At 42.7% G+C, this 21,563-nt stretch overlaps 1 long non-coding RNA gene across 1 annotated transcript in view; it reads left to right on the top strand.

Moving 5' to 3' along the window:
- Positions 1 to 6,268: 6,268 nt before the first annotated feature.
- The window catches only part of LOC124789621, a 347,522-nt gene continuing 332,227 nt past the window's right edge, over positions 6,269 to 21,563 (top strand). The window contains exon 1 of the long non-coding RNA XR_007016145.1: positions 6,269 to 6,676. This is a non-coding gene — a long non-coding RNA (uncharacterized LOC124789621). The remainder of the gene's footprint in view (positions 6,677 to 21,563) is intronic.

The following is a 21,563-nucleotide window of genomic DNA, read 5'->3' as shown; positions in this document are numbered from 1 at the left end:
CCAATGATTTTTACAGAAAAACATCCAAATTTCGAAAATGGTTAAAGTTATTGAACTGATATTCAACACATATTGATTTAGTATTACTCCTGACATGCTAGAAACGTTTCAGGTTATTTACTAGATTTTTAAAGTATTGCGCAACATTTATGACATCAGAGCTAGTTAGAGCGGACTGGCTGGCACACAATGGAAAGACTGATGTGAATTTTATACGGCGTGAGTAGGCTGCTTCCCTACAAAGCGCTGATTATATGGGTAGTACAGAGGGCGTCACTGTCGATCACGTTGCGTCGGCTATGAGATTGTCTCTGGTTATGCCAACATTCTCGATTGAAAGTAATCGATCGTCACGCTCGCGGTGCAACGCTGACATCCAGATTTTATCCAATTTAACACCTTCGTCTTTCCTGTTAAAATTATTATGGTGTTTATCAATCTCGATAGCCTCTCTATACAAGCGTGCCTAATAATGCGAGGTTTTTGATATGACGCTCGTCTCGCTGAATTTTATTTCATGATCACCTTCCTGGTAAACATGTCCTCTACGGCCGATTTATCCGTGTGACCCAGGCGGCAATTCCTCTTATGTTCAACAAGACGGGTGTTCACACTTCTCTTTGTTGTACCGATATAAACCTGTTCACAATTACAAGGAATTTCATATACCCCGGTGTAGACAAAGAGTGTCGTGCATCTTTTGCCGATCTTAAATATTCTTTTATTTTACTGGTGGGTCTGAAAATAGTTTCCACCTCATACTTGCTTAAAACTTTCCCAATGCGATCTGTGACCTTACTAATGAGCGGAAGAAAAACTTTGCCCTTGGGCGACTGTTGTTCGTCGTTGCTCCTAATTCTCTGCCTAGAGCGAAGTGCTCGATCTATATCCTTGCTAGAATAGCCATTCTTCACGAAGGTTGACCGTAGATGTTCAATCTTATCTTTTAAATAAACAGGTTCACAAATTTTGTACGCCCTGTCTACTAAGGTTTTCATTACACCTCTTTTTTGTCTAGGGTGGTGGTTTGAATCTTTATGCAGATAACGGTCAGTATGTGTGGCCTTTCTATGCACCTTATGGCCCAACGTTCCGTCCCGTCGTTTAATCACAGACACATCCAGGAAATTCAATTGTCCAGTCCTTTCCGTCTCCATAGTAAATTGGATTTTCGGATTAATGCTGTTTAAATGTGTCAGGAAGGCATCCAACTCCTCTGCTCCGTGTGTCCATACTACGAACGTGTCATCGAAATAGCGATACCATCTGGCTGGTCTCTTACTGGCAGTCTGCAGCGCCCGTTGTTCAAAAGTCTCCATAAATAAGTTAGCCACAGCAGGACTAAGAGGACTGCCCATAGCCACCCCGTCAATCTGTTCATAAAAGTTATTATTGTATTGACAGTAGATTGTGGTGAGGCAGTGTCGGAATAATGCCATAATATCGGTAGGAACAATATCCGCTATGCATAAGGTAGCTTCGTTTACCGAAATCATGGTAAATAACGACACAACGTCAAAACTGGCGAGGACATCATCCGGGCCCACGCTCGTTTCTTTTAACTTGTCAATGAAATTAGCTGAATTTTTAATATCACTGTCCGTCCTACCAACACGGCCTATCAGCTCGGAAGTTTTAAGTGAAGACAATACCGGCCGTGAAAGCTTACATTGTATGATCAAAGACACATACCTTTCCTATTCCTACCCTGCTACAAACGATAGTGATCCGTGTTTGATGCAACATCGTTGAGCTACACAATTTTAAAGTTGAAGTAAGTGAATTTTTTACACTGCTGACTATGTGACATTCGCTTAAACATTTTTAACGTTACAGATATTGTTGACTGGTTCAAACACATTGCAAAAAGTTATAATATCTTGGGTTTTGTAATTACTATAGTGCTGCAGCATACTTATAACGCACATTTTCTGGTCATAAATTATAGTACTTTATCCAAAAGTATAACGCCCCAGTATACTTTAGCCAACAGTATAACGCCCCAGTATTTTTGACACATCCACTGTAATATCAAAGCCGGCCGCGGTGGCCTTGCGGTTCTAGGCGCTGCAGTCCGGAACTGTGGGGCTGCTACGGTCGCAGGTTCGAATCCTGCCTCGGGCCTGGATGTGTGTGATGTCCTTAGGTTAGTTAGGTTTAAGTAGTTCTAAGTTCTAGGGGACTGATGACCTAAGATGTTAAGTCCCATAGTGCTCAGAGCCATTTGAACCAATTTTTGTAATGTCAAAGTTGCTGGGCAACCATGATGTCATTTCTGGGTCATAAATTATAATAAGTTAAGGCAAAAATGACAGGATGTTATGATACTGGATCATAAATTATTACCATTAAGATAACTGGAAATTTTTTAACCATCCAGGCTGCAATCATACCCCAACCAATAGTATAATGCCCCCTTTTTTTAATTTCCCCCACTTATATCTGCCTAGAAAAATGGGAGAAGGTGACAGGGGAGGGGAGGAAGGAGGAGGAAGAAGAGGAGGAAGCGTGTTTGTTTACCTAAGGATGATGATGATGATGTTTGCTTTGTGGGGGGCTCAACTGCGCGGTTATCAGCGCCCGTACAAATTCCCAACCTTTGCTCAGTCCAAACTCGCCACATTCATGAATGATGATGAAATGATGAGGACAACACCAACACCCAGTCATCTCGAGGCAGGTGAAAATCCTCGACCCCGCCGGGAATTGAAGCGAGAACGCGACCCCGAGACCACGAGCTGCGGACTGGGTACCTAATGAGATCGGACATAAATGTCGACTGTACTGGTACGCACCTGCCCCACAGCTACCTTTCCGTACAATTTAATGAAGAGTAGCCCAGATTCAGTTCCTTTTCTGCCTAGTGTTCAGTGACTGAATCTGCATTTCCTTTTCAGTGCGTCAAATTTATTGCCCACTAATTTCATCAGGAATATATAATTCTTTACTGACATTTGGCAGTGCCATGCTGCCGTCCATCACATGTACTTAATATGATGGTTAATGGTTAGTCTGCTATACATTTAATTACTTTCCACATACAAAAAAAGACATGAACTAATTACTGAAACATTAAACTACTATAAATTTATGCATAAAATATCTGTATCACAAATAAATGACAAAAGCTATAGTAAAAATTATCTTTCCAACACGTACATTGTATCTCTAGATAATTAGATCACATTTACTACAAGTCCATTCTTTTCCATAGCAAGATTGTAGCCGATGTTGAAAGAGAAACCTCTGCTCTAATCAGTTCTCAGATAAAAATTTTTGTTGTGTCTCGTATCTGGTACACGAAAATAGTAGATGGTTCACGTCTGCTTCTTCACTGCATGGATTACGAAATAGAAATTCCTCCAGTTCTGTTCGGAACAGATGAACTGGAAATTCGATGTGATTTTAAGTGCATGAGGCATCTCCTTGGAACTGACTGCTCCTATTCCAGTCAGAAAATAACGCGTATAATGCTAATTTAGATGTGACTCCGAAGGCTTTCCCGGCGTAATAATTGATAATATTCTTCTCGGGTGTGCAGCCGGATCATAACGTCATCTTGACGCAATATTTTAGCTGTCCAACTGTCCGCCATCTTCAGGTGAGAGTGCTGGTACACGATCTCGCCGGAACTGACTTCTCAGCGCATTTGGTGAGAACAAATACCTGCCGAAACAACAGAGAAAATGAGGCTGACAATTCTGTATAACCCATAATGTTAGCTTACTGCACAGAAAATTACGGATTATATTCGTGGCACATTTTATTCGAATCAGTCACTGCTACCTGCTTATCATTCTCGTTCCTAGAAATCAGTGTTGGGTCATCCAGTTGTAATTTAAATTTCCATCTGCTAATAGTAATTAGATGCAGACAGTCAATAAGAGTATGGGTTAAACCACATACTTTCGTCACTTGTTCATACAGTCTTCATACATTATCTGCATCTCTCATGTGAGATGGGAAGGGTATCCTGTACACTTGATTATGTTCAATAATTTTTCAATTAAAACACTACTGATAGCTTTCTCAAAGGCCGCATCATAAAGTGTATTTGTCTCTCCTATGCATTTTTGCTTTGTTTTGAAATCTCGTATCCCTTGAGAAAATATCAATGGTTCCAATTAGCGGAATAGGGTTAATGTGAATCCCAAAGATAATGGGAGCGGTCATACCAAAACCTACCAGCTTGTCGTGAAATAATGTTTTGCCTCAGAGGCCTGTGAGACGATACCTTGACAGAAAATCACAATCCTTCAAGATGATGTAGAACAGATGGCCAATATGAAGATTTCCTAAAATCACAAATACTCTTGTTTCCGGGTTTGACTCGGAAAACAGATCAGAACCACTATTTCAACGGAAAAATACCGGGAGTTTCAAAATCAATATCGGTTTTTTAGGCTTTTTAGCTTTTGTTACATTCAACTTATAATTATATAATAAATCAAATTAATGAGCAACTCAGTTTTGTTTGCATACTGGTGCATATGCACATGCACTGTGTCATAAACGTGTGACTGTGTCTATAAGTAACAAAAAAGTTTTACAAGAGAATCAATCAAGCACTCCATAAACAAAATGTCGTTTTTCCCAAAAATATGCACCGTTTCCTGTGTCTTCCGTTAGAAAACGCCAGGAACAAAGATGTCGACTAGTGAACAAAATGCTATTTGTGTTTCACAGTTTGTAAGGAGAGAATCTGTTGTTACAGCGCAACTTGCGTTCCGTGTTAAATTCTATAATAATACTCCAAGTGCTAACAACATCCGCAGATGGTCAGTTTGAAGACACAGGCCGTCTTTGCAAAGGGAAGAATGTGGGGCGACCTAGAGTGACTGAAGAACGCGTTGAACGAGTGGAAGAGTCTTTCTCGCGTAGCCCCAAGAGGTCTGTTCGGAAGCCTACTCGTGAATTAGCAGTTCCAGCGACACTTATGTAAAGACTTGTAAGGTGATGGTTACAACGATGTCCTTATGGTCTGCAATTGTTACAAGCTCTATAACCTACAGACTACGGTTGATGTGCCAACTTTGCAAACTAAATGTTACTTGCTGCATGACGATAAAGATTTTCTGCATCGTGTCGTCTTCAGTGATGAATCGCCGTTGTACCTAAGTGGGAATGTGAACACATATAATATGCGCGTCCGGGGGTCAGCAAATGCTCACGAGATGTTACAGTTGCAACGAGACTCCCTAAAACGGATTGTTTTGTGCCACATCGCGGAGGAGAGTTTATAGACCTTTCCTTTTCGCTGAAGCAACTGTAACTGGTGTTTCTTATCTTGATGCGTTAGAACTAAAGCTCTTACCTCAATTGGAAGAAGTTGAATCATAGAATTTTATTTGGTAGCAAGATCGTGCGCTGCCTCACTGATACATGTTGTGTATGACATCTGGATTGTTCGCAAGGAGCCAGGTGACAGAACTAGTTTCGCATGGGATCTGACGCCACGAGATTTTTACTTTCGGGGTTCATAAAGGAATGGTGTCCACAATGAACGCTTGTAACAAAAACTGCCTGAGTCGTTCTTTCATTTGATGTATGACTTGTAACTGTACGTTGAAAATAATAAATGCCATAAAGCCTTAAATTTGCGATATTCACTTTGAAACTTTAAAATAAAATGTTGCATATGAATAATGTCGTAGCATGTAGCAAATCAGCTCCTGCAACCCTAGGTCACTGCAAATACTTCTCTTTAAAACGCAATGTTGTTAAAAACCACAAATTCGGTGTTACTCAGATGCGAATCCCTTAAAATCAACCCTAGGTCACTGTAAATACGTCTCTTTAAAACGCAATGTTGTTAAAAACCACAAATTCGGTGTTACTCAGATGCGAATCCCTTAAAATCAGCCATATAATTGCCAGTAATTATCATTTGAAACTGTCACCAGAAAAGTTGTACTTTTGTAACTGTTGAAAATAGACATCGTCTATAAAGACGTGCATGAAATTCTGCACTGAGTACATTTCTTCTCAAAATAGACGGCAAAAAGAGTTTCACGGTGCAAAGAACTCAAAAAATTTGAAAGAAATCCTACATTTTTGCAAAGATATTCTTTTTGTGACGAATCATAGTAGGCTGCACACTAGGAGAGCCAGCAGCCACGCCTATGGCGAGCATCCAGGCTCCCACCAGGCAGACAGCCTCCCCTCCACGCCGCCCCTCATCTCCCCACTCCCTAGCCTCTGGTTCCGCTCCTCGCCACCCGTGCACCACGCGCTGCGAGTGCTACTGCTAACGAAACTCACAGAACGCTTTCCGCAGCGAACAGTTGAGTTACGTAGTCGCTGCGGGATCGATCCATTGCTTCCGTGCTGCCGGGCTCGTTGGTGAAAATCTTTGGCTTTTAAAATTCAATTGTTTCCTGCAACACAGAATGGATACTGCAAGAAATTTAAAACTTTCTTTACGTAGCAATGCATTAAAAACATTACATTGAAGAAAACAGTGCAAGAAACAGTTAAGTGATCGATGCTGGAAGCGCCAGTGAATTGTTCTGTGATCAGTTATTCTCTTCAAATCTATTTCAAACTCAAATTAGTACTTCTTCCAAAGTGAGCAACGTTTGGTGTTCATCTCTCTGTTCAATTGTAAACTTATCAAGAGTGGAGGGAAGATCAAACTATTCAGCGGTAGCAATAAGAAGTAGACTGTTCGGAAAAGGTGAGTCACAAAGAAATTTATATATTTTTGTGGAAGATTTCGATTGTTAAATCGGAATTTTCGACCTTGTAGTTTGAAGCGTAACTGTCATCTCAAGTGAATAACGGTATTTTTTGCTCATTCTCCGTTACGGCAAGTGTAGAAATATCGGTGCCTCAAATGCGTCTTTTCTATCTAAATCTAGACCTTGAGAGAGCTGTTCATGATCAGCCTGAGAAATTTCTGTAGCCTGTCTTCGTCTTCGTGTACTTTTTTGTGGTCGGTTTATATGCGTTCCAAGGTTCGTCAGTATTCCTAAAGTAAACGTCAGCTGTTATTGGCACCGGTCCAGTACTTCGTAGCGCCTGTCAGTGCAACCAGTTTATCAGCGTCACCTGTCAGATATCGTAGAAAACATGTAAAGTTGAAAACTGAATCTAATCCTTTGTATTCACATTTTATCGTGGTGGTGTATCGCCTCTGCTCCGTCAGACAGTAGCAGGTTCATAGATTTCAACTGCTTATCCAAGGGTGAAGTCACCCATGTGAATGTATATGACGTTGATTGAACAGTTTTCTGGTACATAGAACATTATTTAGTGTACACGGCACCTTTTTGAGTGATCTGTATTGATTTTTCTTTTACCTTGATGTAATTTTACGATGACCTCCATGTCTTCTATTAAAAGACAGACAAATAAAGGAACGCGGCTAAGCCTTCCTGGCTCTCTCCACCACGTCCACCCCGAAAAACGCCTTACATATACTGAAACTTGTCCATGTGCTACATTTTTTGTAATTGTTTGTGAAGCTACTAACAAATTATGACGTGACTCGATTCAGTGAGCCATATTATGTGTCGTGTATTCTGACAATTAAAACACTTCATCAAAATATTTGTGAAAATAATTCTGATTAATAATGCATCATCCAGGCAAAGTGTTTCTATTCATGAGTAGGCCTATATAGGATTGGCTAATTGCATCCAAGAAAAGCACAAAGTTTATTTCGATAAGAGCCTCATTGTTTGCCTGGTTTATTACGTTCTTTACGTGGCTTTCGTGGAAGGAGAAAGAAACTTGACAGTTTACTTTACAAGTTTTGTACATCATCATCACAAGAACATTTCGGCATTCTCAGAATCTCACAGTTTATGCTGCTACGATACGCAAAGAATCGACATAGGTGAAGGAAATGAGACAACTCCTGCTGCTGTCTGCATTACCCAACGCAGTCTTCTGACGAGTCGATATTTGTTAGTCGGATGCAGCATCACGTTGTGCACCACTACTGGACAAGTTTAATGTGAAGATCGACAGAGGAATTCGCACTTTTTTATGTGGTGGAAACAATGTAAGTTTAATGAAAGCGTTCTTATTAAACGCTTATAAAATAAGAACTAAATTTTCCGCGTTACGTATTCAAAAATAATTCGCTCTCCTGCCCTGTGTTCTGTAGACGCATGATCATCAAATTAATATGGTGATTAATGTATTATCACGATTTGGCTATCTCCAACCACGCATTCGGGGGGAAAGCAAGACAAAAATGCTGCGGGCATAAGTATTGCTACCGACTTCTTCGTTGTGTTCTCTCTTTCGCTACGCGGTTCGTGTAAATTTGTAAAACTTCCTGGCAGTTGTTTGGGTAAACGCTTCTATTATTTTACATACATTTCAGTGTACAGCATCAGGATTCCGATGTATAGTAAATGACGGTGAAAACACGAACACCTAAAACGATGTGTCTGCGAGGTGTTGACTTGGACGATAGTAGGCTGGCTGCTCACCCACACAGATGTTGGCTGCATCTACATTTGCATCCATACTCATGGCTGGGAGTAATTCCATTGTTCCTGGTAGTAGGGCTTCTCCTCGTTCCATATGCGTCTGAAGCGGGGAAAAGAATCCTGCATGCTCGCGGTAATCGGGCTTGTCTAACCTTGTCGGGGTTTCGCAATGGGACCGATACCTAGTCAAGCGTAGTATGTTCCTAGATTTCTTAGTTAAAAGACATCTTGAACTCCGTAGGTAGATTTTCGCGGGATAGTTGACGAGGTTCTTCAAGCATTTGTCAGTTCAAGTTTTTCGGCATAAAGATAGTTGCATAAATCAAAAAGAAACCAACAGCTGCGAAATATTTTGCGTATTTATCTTCTTTCATACTAGGCCCACCTTTCAGTTTCTTCGGTGTGATAATTCCCAATGCACTGTCAAGGATATCATGTCACACGCGTTTTATTTTCACATGAGCTACGTGTCACGCAGAATACATTTCGAACTGAAATATAGTTTTTTGCTCTGATTATATTTTGATGGCAAACGTACATAAGATGGTTAATTTATGTCAGTGGCTTCTTTTAACGAAATTCGAAACTGGCGAGGTAATTGTGTTACGTTTAACATTTATTCTTGAGTTTTCCGTTATTCAGGATATCGTAGTTTGAGGGAGCAACTTACTAGTTAATGAACTGGCGGTTTATGACAGGTTAAGTTCGCTTTTGTTATCCATTGAATACGTTGTAGATTCTCCTATAGTGTTTCAGTGACCTGCAGGTTAAATAGTCTATTATTTTACCAATGTAATTCGGAGCATGGCATATTCTTGTGTAAATTGCTATGGAATAAAAGTACTGTAACACGTTTACATGTCAGTATTAGATTTGCTGACATTTATATTCTATTTTACAAGGAATGCGAAATACTACCGGGTCTGAACGTTGCACAAATAAAGAGAAATAGAAAACTTATACAGCAGATGTTCGTAAGATTGTTAGCTTCCTTCCTTTCCACACAGTAGATTACAGAATTTTAGAAAGTTGACCTTATAATGATTTTTAACATAGCAGCAAAGGGTAGGCATCGTCTATTTTCCGTACATATGTAGCTATTCATGACTTTTAGTTCTGGTTCGCGCTTCCCTGTGTGTCCCCGTATTAATTCTCGTATGTATGTAGGAAATTTTCATCTCTAAGGGGCCAGATTTTTCACTAGTTTGATGAGTAATGGAAATGGCGTGAAAGTAAAAAATTAAATCTTTGACGTTCTTTTACTTTTAGTATGACTATAATAGTACGTAAGTGAAGCATAAGTTCAGTAATGAAATAAAATTTCTGCAATTCAGTTTGAGCAGACCTTATTTTCGGAGCTTTTCTGACTCATCTGTAAAACAATAACGTTCACTTTGTTTTTTCGCTAGTATTGAAACATCTTGGCAGTTCTCCGAGCGGCAGTGTGCCTGTGCTCGTTACGCCACTGTGTTCTATGCAGTCACATCGGATTTCTAATGACAAATTTTCAGTGTCTGTTTATTTGCTGTAGCAGTAATTGTAATCTTTGCTAAACAGAGTAGTGAAAGGGTAAGTACTGTATATGTAGTGCTATAGACAGGAGCGCTAATACACTACTGGCCATTAAAATTGCTACACCAATAAGATGACGTGCAACAGACACGAAATTTAACCGACAGGAAGAAGATGCTGTCATATGCAAATGATTAGCTTTTCAGAGCATTCACACAAGGTTGGCGCCGCTGGCGACACCTACAACGTGCTGACATCAAGAAAGTTTCCAACCGTTTTCTCATACACAAACAGCAGTTGACCGGGGTTGCCTGGTGAAACGTTCTTGTGATGCCTCGTGTAAGGAGGAGAAAAGCGTACCATCACGTTTCCGACTTTGATAAAGGTCGGATTGTAGCCTATAGCGATTGCGGTTTATCGTATCGCGACATTGCTGCTTGCGTTGGTCGAGATTCAATGACTGTTGGCAGAATATGGAATCGGTGGGTTCAGGAGGGCAATGCGGAACGCCGTGCTGGATACCAACGGCCTCGTATCACTAGCAGTTGAGATGACAGGCATCTTGACATCTTATCCGCATTGCTGTAACGGATCGTGCAGCCACGCCTCGATCCCTGAGTCAACACATGGGGACGTTTGCAAGACAACAACCATCTGCACGAACAGTTCGACGACGTTTGCAGCAGCATGGACTATCTACTCGGAGACCATGGCTGCGGTTACCCTTGAAGCTACATCACAGACAGGAGCGCTTGCGATGGTGAACATAACATCGAACCTGGGTGCACGAATAGAAAAACCTCATTTTTTCGGATGAATCCAGGTTCTGTTTGCAGTATCATGATGGTCGCATCCGTGTTTAGCGACATCGCGGTGAACGCACATTGGAAGCGTGTATTCGTCATCACCATACTGGCGTATCACCCGGCTTGATGGTATGGGGTGCCGTTGGTTACACGTCTCGGTCACCTCTTCTTCGCGTTGACGGCACTTTGAACAGTGGACGTTACATTTCAGGTGTGTTACGATCCGTGGCTGTACCCTTCAATCGATCCCTGCGAAACCCTAAATTTCAGCATGATAATGCACGACCGCACGTTGCAGGTCCTGTAAGGGCCTTTCTGGATACAGAAATTGTTCGACTGCTGCCCTGGCCAGCACATTCTCCAGATCTCTCACCAATTGAAAACGTCTGGTCAATGGTGGTCGAGCAACTGGTTCGTCACAATAAGCCAGTCGCTACTCTTGATGAACTGTGGTATTGTGGTGTTGCGTGGGCAGCTGTACGTGTACACGCCGTCCAAGCTCTGTTTGACTCAATGCCCAGGCGTATCAAGGCCGTTATTATGGCCAGAGGTGGTTGCTCTGGGTATTGATTTCTCAGGATCTATGCAGCCAAATTGCGTGAAAATTTAATCACCTATCAGTTCTAGTGCAATATATTTGTCCAGTGAATACCCGTTTATCATCTGCATTTCTTCTTGGCGTAGCAATTTTAATGGCCAGTAGTGTGATATCGGATTGTGATGTAAGTGACAGCTGAGTTTAGCTAAATTGATCGTTGAGTTTTGTATGAATGTAGAGCATACAGCGCAACGAAAACATTGCATCGAGAATCGCGATAGAGCTGCAAACCGAATAAATGGTTCAAGCGGTGCAAGCTCATAGACTACAGAATAATAGTTATGTGGACCAACTCATTTTTGCAGAGTTGGCTACCACATGACGTGACGTGTGTACAGCAGGATCGCCGATAGAAGCATCCTGGCTGTTGGCACCGCTGTTGCCAGCTTTCAACTGTGAAGCGCAAACGGCTGCATGCGAAACAATGGTCGTCAATAAAACTGCGACAACATTTTAGGCATTCTTCGCAGCAGGCTATATTATCTCCCAGGATGGTAATGTTCCCCTCACAGGACCCTAAATTTCAGAGAGTGCTTTGATGAGCTTGGATATGAAATATTGCATTTCTTCTGTCCTTGATCACTGGATTTAGGCGTTACCAAGTCAGTGAGGTCTGTATTGGGAGAAACGGTCAAGACTTTCTAACCTCCTCCCTTATCTTTCAACGAAAGGAAACGGTTACTTTGCGAGGAGCGGTTAAAAATTCCATTGACCTCCACTCAAGGTTTTTGTAGTTATCATACGTTTCATGTCCACTATTGGATAAAGCAGCTCTCCAAACTTGGACGTGCAATCTAATCTTTAACTACAGTCTTCATCTAAACTTATCCGTTTTCCTCTTTCATATTTCCTTATTTTTTGAAATCCAAAAAAGGAATTTTCTTCGCCCATCCATTCGCCGGGCTACATGTCACGCCTACAGCTTTACTACGATTCGTGCGAAGAAAGAGCCGGTGTTCCTGTGAATGAGCTCGAATTTCTCGTATTTTAGCGTCGTCGTCGTTATGCGATATGCGTGATGGAGGAACTGATTTGGAACGTGAGCTCTAAATTTGTGTGATTAAGGCAGTCCCCGATGCACATCTCCCACAGCAGTTGGTTGAGCGTCGCCGTGGGCTCTCATGGTGACTAAAGGAAAGCCTTGAAGAATGCGCAGCCCTTCTTTAATCTTTTGTATCACTTCCATCAAAAGACGGTTTTGTTAACTACGTCTTTCGTGCGTGAATTGTAATTCGTAAGGGCTCTGTACAATGAATCCCGAGTATGGCATCTTCCCTTCCAACAGATATCTTTGTGTGGCCGCTCCATATTAAATCGCTTTCGGTAAAGATAATCGTAGATATTTGAATTTTGTTATGCATTCCAGTGTTTGATGTCCAATTGGTATTTCTAACGCGTATTATATTGCACTTATTTGTGTTATAGAAAACTACAAAACCTTTCACTAGACGTTGATTGTCTGTAAGTTACTATGCATTTCTTAAGTTAATAAAATTTTGCATCACTTTACACGACTTAAACGTCTGCCAACAACGTAGTAAGACTTTTAGAAGTTTTTCTTCACAACAGAGGCCCTTTCACACAACTGTGAAGTGCACCGACTCACAATACCTTCACCCCGGCCTATGCCACACTATGAAGAGCGACATACTGCGTTCTTTTTCAAACGACAACGTTTTCAGCATGAACTACATTATTTATTATAGTTTTCACAACCACTTTATCGACCTTTAAGTCATTTTTAAGTTTTTAAGATGCTGGAACACAGCAGTCGTCAAATTAGTAAGAAAGTGAAAAGAATATGACTCATATAAGAAACTCTTTCACAATCCTGACTTCGCTATTTTCTGCTCTCTAGATCTCATGATCGATCAGGGTAAACTGGGTTTCACTTCATCAGTGCTTGCAGCAACCTCGTTGATTCCTACAAGGGAGTTGTTCATTCTCCGTAAAGTGCGAATATTTATCAGCAAAGATAAGAAAATGACAGTATTATTGGCGACGAAGATGACCAGCGAATGGTTTCCATGTTTAGGACAGGCAGACATTGTAGTGCGGATCATGTGGGTATCGCCGATGGGTGTAATATTGATTCTGATGACCAGCGCCATTGGAATTGTTCACTTGTGATATGAAGAAGAATTATTATCCTATAAATATAGCGTAAATAAAACTGAGACGGTAAAACTTATGCCTATTCCTTTAATGATTTGTCCCTTTGCCCTCACAACAGGTTGTTCGATCTCACCCCGGGGTCTCAGTCATGCTTTCTTATCTAATCTTCCGCATCTCCAGTCTGAGGAAGTAACATACAAGTTCCTAAAGCTAGATGTTGTAGCCGGACTCAAGTAGTATCCTACAGTAAATGCCAGTGCGATCGTATTTTCCCAGTGGCTTCATGTAAAGACAAATGTCCAACTGCTACACTTCAGTCGTGCCTAGTTTTTGTCGAGCTATGTACGTGCGCTGTATTTTATCTGACATGGCAGCTCGCGCTAGACACGTCAACCGGGTAGCATTCAGTGGCTCCGCTGAACTGGTTTTGGAGGGTATGTACCTGCGGTGTTGCGCAGTAGTTGTAAGCCAAGACTGCGGGTTCTCGCGGTAGCGGATAGCCTACTTGCTTCGCTCCAACGCCGACTTTGGGTAGAAAACCGGATTACCAGTTCACTTATATAGGAGTAATAACTTCAATTAAATGAGCCCGTCCGGCTTCCTCGTTACAAGATTTTCAGGTTTGAGCTAAAAGAGAACGTCGTGCAGAAGTCCACTCCAGCGTAACAAGTAAGGGATATCTTGCCTAAATTTCTCCTGTTTTTCTCTTTTTCTTCGCAACGGTATCTTGTCAATATTGAAGTCGCCTCTAACGTGTTTGTCTCCCACTACCTTGTTGGGAGCAGTGGATAAAACTGTGTACATTGCTACTCTTTCATAACACATTTAGACTGTCGTGTGGATGTCAATCTCCAGGAAAGCTGCTGCATATATTATGTGTCATTAAACTGATGCACTCAAAACCATAATGCACACACACATACTGCCCAACTAAAAGGTGAAGCATCCAAAAAGATGGGAGGAAATTTAATGGAGGTTCACAAATTGAGAGGGTATGTAATGTTTTTTCAGTGATTACAAAATCTAGTTGAAATTACAACGAACTAGGCTGTTTGAGCCAATTTGCCAGAATGACATATGGCCTGGATGTAGGCACTGGTTCGTTTGGGAAGGGTGTCATAACGTCGTTATATCCTCTCCTGAGGTAAGCTGGTCCTCAACCGTTGTAACTGGTCCTTGCCATTCTGGGTACTGGTACTAAGATGGAGTTGACCTTCGGGCTGGTCCTGCACATGTCCTATCAGAACTGATCTGGATATCTTGATGGCATCATGCAAACAGTTCGTAGTGGACCAGCATTGAACTGTTGAAAAATGACACCAGCATATTGTTGCATGAGATGCAACATTTATGAGGGCACAGGATGCCCGTGGCTTACCGTTGAGCTGTCAGCCGTGATCTGAAGTCATGCACGATGGCCCTCCACATGACGCCAAGAGTCACATCGCTGTGCCTTTTCAAAACATTGAAAGTATGAGACCTCTACCCATGTAGCCATACTCGCTGACTATGGTCATCTGGGGTAGTGGAGAACCGCGATTCATCACTGAACGCAATACGACGACGCCTATCAGTAGCCCATGTTTCCCGGTCTTGGTACCGCTCTAAACACCACAATTCGTGTTGCGGTATGCGAGCCCACGCATGTGACATAATCTCCTAGTCCCGCCGCTGTTAGGCTCTGGACCAGCAGTGCGGAATGGCACAGAATATTGCAGGGCGTTCATTACTTGTTCTCGGATGGCAGGCGCCGATGTGAAAGGATGACGATGGGCTTGGTGCACAGTATGGCGACCCTTCCATGTGATAGTCAGACGAGGTCGACCGGAACATTGACGTTGAGTGTGCCTGCCCTAATGTTCTCATGCAGTCCAACGTCGGGCCAACGGCACATCCGAATGTCCCACAAATATGGATATTGCACTGCCTAATGGACAACCACAATGAGGCGCGTTCAAAGTCTGCCAGCCGCCGATACTCAGTCTCACATGAATACAAGACATATCTGTGTCTGTCACAGTTATCACTCAACATCTGTCGCTATTCATGTCCTCGTATACCCTACCAGACCTGGTAACAACGCTAACACGAACAAAGCTAATATGGTTCAAATGGCTCTGAGCACTATGGGACTTAACATCTGTGGTCATCAGTCCCCTAGAACTTAGAATTACTTAAACCTAACTAACCTAATCACATCACACACATCCATGTCCGAGGCAGGATTCGAACCTGCAACCGTAGCAGTCGCGCGGTTCCGGACTGCGCGCCTAGAACCGCTAGACCACCGCGGCCGGCAACAAAGCTGATACCTATCACAGAGAATCGCAACTCTTATCATATATATACACACCGATGGTGTGTGTGTGTGTGTGTGTGTGTGTGTGTGTGTCTGTGTATGTGTACTTAGCTACATTGATATCCGACCATGTCTTCTGAGTGCTTCAATTTTTTTATCAGGCAGTGTATATATACAATGCGAATCAAAATACGCGCACTCGGACGCCACAGCTCGTTTTCTTGCGAAGTAATAGTACGAAAATAAACCTAACAGACTCGTCCCGTGCCTCTTTTCTATGGAACATGCACTTCAGAGAAAGGTGATTTGGCAACACTGTAACCATATGTACAAGTATCTTCATCGACGTTGTGTAGCTACGCTGCCCAGAGCGCATTATTTTGTATTGGAAAACTAGAGTTCGATTCTGGATGTAGGTGCAATAAGTATTGTCAGATTTTGATGTGCCCAATAATCCTGTACTAAACATGTTTTCTTAAACGACTGTTTGTACTAAGCGATAGAAGCAGTGACAAGAGCGTATGCCGGAAACTAGGTTCAATTTAGTTGGTGAGGTAGTGAGTGTAATTTGGATTCACGCGGGTACCTACCTAGGAAAAAAGAAGCGGGGATAGACAAGCAGAGGGATAGAGCCTTTTTTACTCTAGGGGAAGGGGCATAGCTGAAGAAAAGGAAGCACTGCTAACAATTGACCAAGAAACGTGGAGGAGTAAATTACGTGGAAGAGAAGAGAGTAAACGTATGATGCCAAAAAACATCTTTTAAAGAAGAGGAATAATACACTGAAATGAAATGCGAAAGAAATTGGTATCGGCATGCGTATTCAAATACAGAGATACGTAAACAGGCAGAATACGGCGCTGCGGTCGGCAACGCCGTATATAAAGATAAGTGTCTGGCGCAATTGTTAGAACGGTTACTGCTGCTACAATAGCAGGTCATCACGATTTAAGTGAGTTTGAACGTGGTGTTATAGTCGGTGCGAGAGCGATAGGACACAGCATCTCCGAGCGATGAAGTGCGGATTTTCCCGTACGACCATACCGTGAATATCAGGAATCCGGTAAAACATCAAATCTTCGACATCGCTGCAGCCGGAAAAGGGATCCTGTCAGTACGGGAGCAACGACGACTGAAGAGAATCGTTCAACGTGACAGAAGTCAAATTGCTGCAGATTTCAATACTGTGCCATCAACAAATATCAGCGTGCGAACCATGCCTTCGGAGCCGAAAGCCCACTCGTGTACCCTTCATAATTGCACGACTCAAAGCTTGACGCCGCGCCTGGGCCCCTTCAGCACCGACATTGCAGTCCTGATGACTGGAAACATGTTGCCTGGTCGGACAAGTCTCGTTTCAAATTGTAGTGAGAGGATAGGCGTGTACAAGTATGGAGACAACCTCATGAATCCATGGACACAGCATGTCAACAGGGGACTGTTCTGGCTGGTGGAGACTGTAATGTTGTGGGACGTGTGCAGCTGGAGTGATATGGGACGCCTGATACGTCTAGATACGACTCTGACAGGTGACACCTGTCTGATCACCTGCATCCTTTCATTTCCATTGTGCATACCGACGGACTTGGGCAATTCCAGCAGGAGAATGCTACACGCATCACGTCCAGAACTGCTACAGAGTGACTCCAGAACTGCTACAGAGTGACTCCAGGAACACTCTTCTGAGTTTAAACGCTTCCGCTGGTCACCAAACTCCCCAGACATGAATATAATTGAGCTTATGTGGGATGCCTTGCAACGTGCTGTTTGGAAGAGATCTCCACCCCCTCGTACTCTTACGGATTTATGGACAGCCGTGCAGGATTCATGGTGTCAGTTCCCATTAGCATTATTTCAGACATCAGTCGAGTCCATGCCACGTCGTGTTGCGGCTCTTCTGCGTGCTCGCGGGGGCTCTACACAGTATGAAGCAGGTGTACCAGTTTGTTTGGCTCTTCAGTGTAAAAGCGTTTGCACCCTCTGTTCTGTGTTAGGTAACTGTCTGCCTCCGTAGCTGAGTAGTCGGCATGGCTGGATGTCATGCGGGGGATCCGGGCTCGATTCCCGGAAGCGCGGCAAATTTTCCTTGGTGGGAGCTCTGGAACGGAGTGCATTTAGCCTCGTGAGACCAGCTGAGGAGCTACTAGACCGAGTAGTAGCGGTTCCAAGGTCAAAAAACCCGGTGACGACCGGGAGAGCGGTGTGCTGATCACGTGCCCCTCCGGATCACATCCAATGGCGCCATTGGTTGAGGGTGACACGGCGGTGGGTTGGTCCCATTTGCCCGCCTGGTACCTAATAATTACATGTGTTTTCTATAAAACGTGCAATAGTTGTATAACGATTAAGAAGTTAAATAACATATCACATTGCTTAAAATTAGAAAATAAAATTAAAAAATTACAAATAGACGTGGAATCGAACTCAAGTGATCTAACGCAAAACTTCACTAACTTGACAGCACAGGTACACGGTATGGAATTAAGATACTTGACGACCATTTTCTACCGAAAATACACAAGTGATGAAATTTTTGTGGACTTTTTTCCGTACATATTGGTACTGCGCAAACAGTATATTTCACATGTACAAATACTGCATGAAGTGATACAACGGCCCTCGCGGTACAGTGCAGTCAAACTGCCTCCGTTGCGGAAAAATTTCGAAAGATATTCTCGTAAATTCGATCGATCATTTCAGTAACGAGATCGTAAAACGATCACAAGTAAGCGAAGTGCATGCTGGTGGCAAACACAAAATGTTGTCCTTGAAGTGACTGAATGCACATGCCAGCAGTTTATTCTTGATAACGGCAGCTGCGCAAGAAGTAAAATGCCCTCTGACCTTTTCTGCAGCGCCACAACGGCTGCTGGGCAGGTGGATGTACGGCTAGGGGATTATCGAGTACATATACGAAGTGCAATCCGAGTACCTGCGTCGATGCCTGTTCTGCCACGAGATGCTTACTTGCTCCAAATTTGTCATCAAATGTTAGACGATACGTAATTATAATCTTGTCTTTGGGTTTCAAACTAAATGAAAATTTTGTTTGATAAACGATATTTCTTAATTTTTCTCCTTACACTTTATTTTACAGGTCTGTCTTGATCACACAAACTTTTACACTTCACTATTGCCGGTTTCTGCTACTGCCGTCTTCAGATATGTTCCAAACAGAAACAGTGGTGTAATGACTCATCTTGGGTTAACTGCAAGAGATAGGAGGCGTACGCTTAGCTTATTTACGAAGACAACGGCTACTTATACGACTATAAATGTGAAATCCTGCCACCCTAAAAGTATAAATGGGCACTGATCAACAGGATGCTAAAACTAATCACTCACCCGTAACGACGATGAAGTGGTAGAATTCAATGTGATTACACTTGTGGCCAAATCAAACGGGTGCAAGGACCGTCATCCAATGAAACTTTATAATAAACTGAAGTCAAAAATACGTGACAAGAAGGAGGCAATAGATCCAGAGAGCAAGAAGTTGTTGATATGCCATACAGTAGTGCATTTTCCGACAGAATTGCATAAGCTTACAGAAAAACGAAAGTGAAAATTGTATTTCAAACGGAAGTTACAATTGGTTCTAGGCTACGCCACAAAGTTGGTAACACAGCATGGGTTTCGAAAAAGACGATCGTGTGAAACTCAGCTTCCGCTATTCGCCCACGAGACTCAGAGGGCCATAGACACGGGTTCCCAGGCAGATGCCGTGTTTCTTGACTTCCACAAGGCGTTCGATACAGTTCCCCACAGTCGTTTAATGAACAGAGTAAGAGCATATGTACTATCAGACCAATTGTGTGATTGGATTAAAGAGTTGCTGGATAACAGAACGCAGCATGTCATTCTCAATGGAGAGAAGTCTTCCGAAGTAAGAGTGATTTCAGATGTGCCGCAGGTGTGTGTCGTAGGACCGTTGCTATTCACAATATACATAAACGACCTTGTGGATAACATCGGAAGTTCACTGAGGATTTTTGCGGATGATGCTGTGGTATATCGAGAGGTTGTAACAATGAGAAACTGTACGGAAATGCAGGAGGATCTGCAACGAATTGACGCATGGTGCCGGGAATGGAAATTGAATCTCAATGTAGAGAAGTGTAATGTGCTGCGAATACATAGAAAGAAAGATCCCTTATCATTTAGCTACAATATAGCAGGTCAGCAACTGGAAGCAGTTAATTCCGTGAATTATCTGGGAGTAGGTATTAGGAGTGATTTAAAATGGAATGATCATATAAAGTTGATCGATGGTACAGCGGATGCCAGACTGAGATACATTGGAAGAATCTTAAGGAAATGCAATCCGAAAACAAAGGAAGTCGGTTACAGTACACTTGTTCGCCCACTGTTTGAATATTTCTCACCAGTGTGGGATCCGTACCAGATAGGATTGATAGAAGAGATACAGAAGATCCAACGGAGAGCAGCGCGCTTCGTTACAAGATCATTCAGTAATCGCGAAAGCGTTACGGAGATGATAGATAAATTCCAGTAGAAAACTCTGCAGGAGAGACGCTCAGTAGCTCGGTACGGGCTTTTGTTGAAGTTTCGAGAACATGCCTTCACCAAGGAGTCAAGCAGTATATTGCTTCCTCCTGCGTATATCTCGCGAAGAGACCATGAGGATAAAATTAGAGATTAGAGCCCACACACAGGCATACCGACAATCTTTCTTTCCACGAACAATACGAGTTTGGAATAGAAGGGAGAACCGATAGAGGTACTTAAAGTACCCTCCGCCACACACCGTCAGGTGGCTTGTGGAGGATGGATGTAGATGTAGAAACGTTTAGGATCTGGTGTATACAAGATCAACTGCCAAGACAGTGACAAGTTTTATATCGGTCAGACGGGAATGAATTGCAAGGCACCTTTTAGAGAGCATACTTTTAACCAAAATAAGAGCTCTTTCGGTACACGTTTCGATAAAGAAAAACTTTCGGCAGGAAACATAGAGGATAATGTGAAAGTGTTGCATAGGGAACTAAAGGGACAGTTATACTGAACCTACTCGAGGAAATTGAGATTTATGTACACGGAAAACGGCAACCGGAATTACTGGGTAATGAACAGAACGAGTGTAACCTGAATGATTATTTTGATGTATTCAGAAACCTACTAGTCTGAGCAGCGTCGAGCGCCGTAGCAGTTGGGCGTGTGGCGGCCTCCAGCGGCGAGGCGACTGGGCCTTCTTCCTCAAGTTCCGCCACAGGGAAACGAGAACTTCGTACGGAAAAGCCACGAGGCGGCGCCATTGAGGTCCCTCTTCGGATGTATTATCGACTAGCGAGTTTTTAATTAATAATCGCTGTTTCGTTGTTAATTACCTTGCACTTACGGTTACGGTGAAATTGTTGTGTCATGCTGGAAGATTTCGTTTTATGGACGTGATTTTATTCTTAAACTTTTTATGCTGGGCCTTATACAGTTGTATGTTCACTTTGCCAGGCTAGGAGTTTCACATTCTATGTGGATTTTAAGTGCGAATGTAATTCCACATATTGTATGTCAGCACATGTTTTATTGTCACGCGCTCGTTTTGCCATGTGAAGTAATTTTAATTAATGACTACGCATACTGCAAAAAAAATGGCTCTGAGCACCTTGGGACTCAACATCTTAGGTCATAAGTCCCCTAGAACTTAGAACTACTTAAACCTAACTAACCTAAGGACATCACACACACCCATGCCCGAGGCAGGATTCGAACCTGCGACCGTAGCAGTCCCGCGGTTCCGGACTGCAGCGTCAGAACCGCACGGCCACCGC

Source organism: Schistocerca piceifrons, chromosome 3, assembly GCF_021461385.2.
Source record: "Schistocerca piceifrons isolate TAMUIC-IGC-003096 chromosome 3, iqSchPice1.1, whole genome shotgun sequence".
Classification (NCBI taxonomy): Eukaryota; Metazoa; Arthropoda; class Insecta; order Orthoptera; family Acrididae; genus Schistocerca; species Schistocerca piceifrons.
Note: the sequence above shows the minus strand (reverse complement) of the source record. Positions and strands in the feature narration are given on the sequence as shown.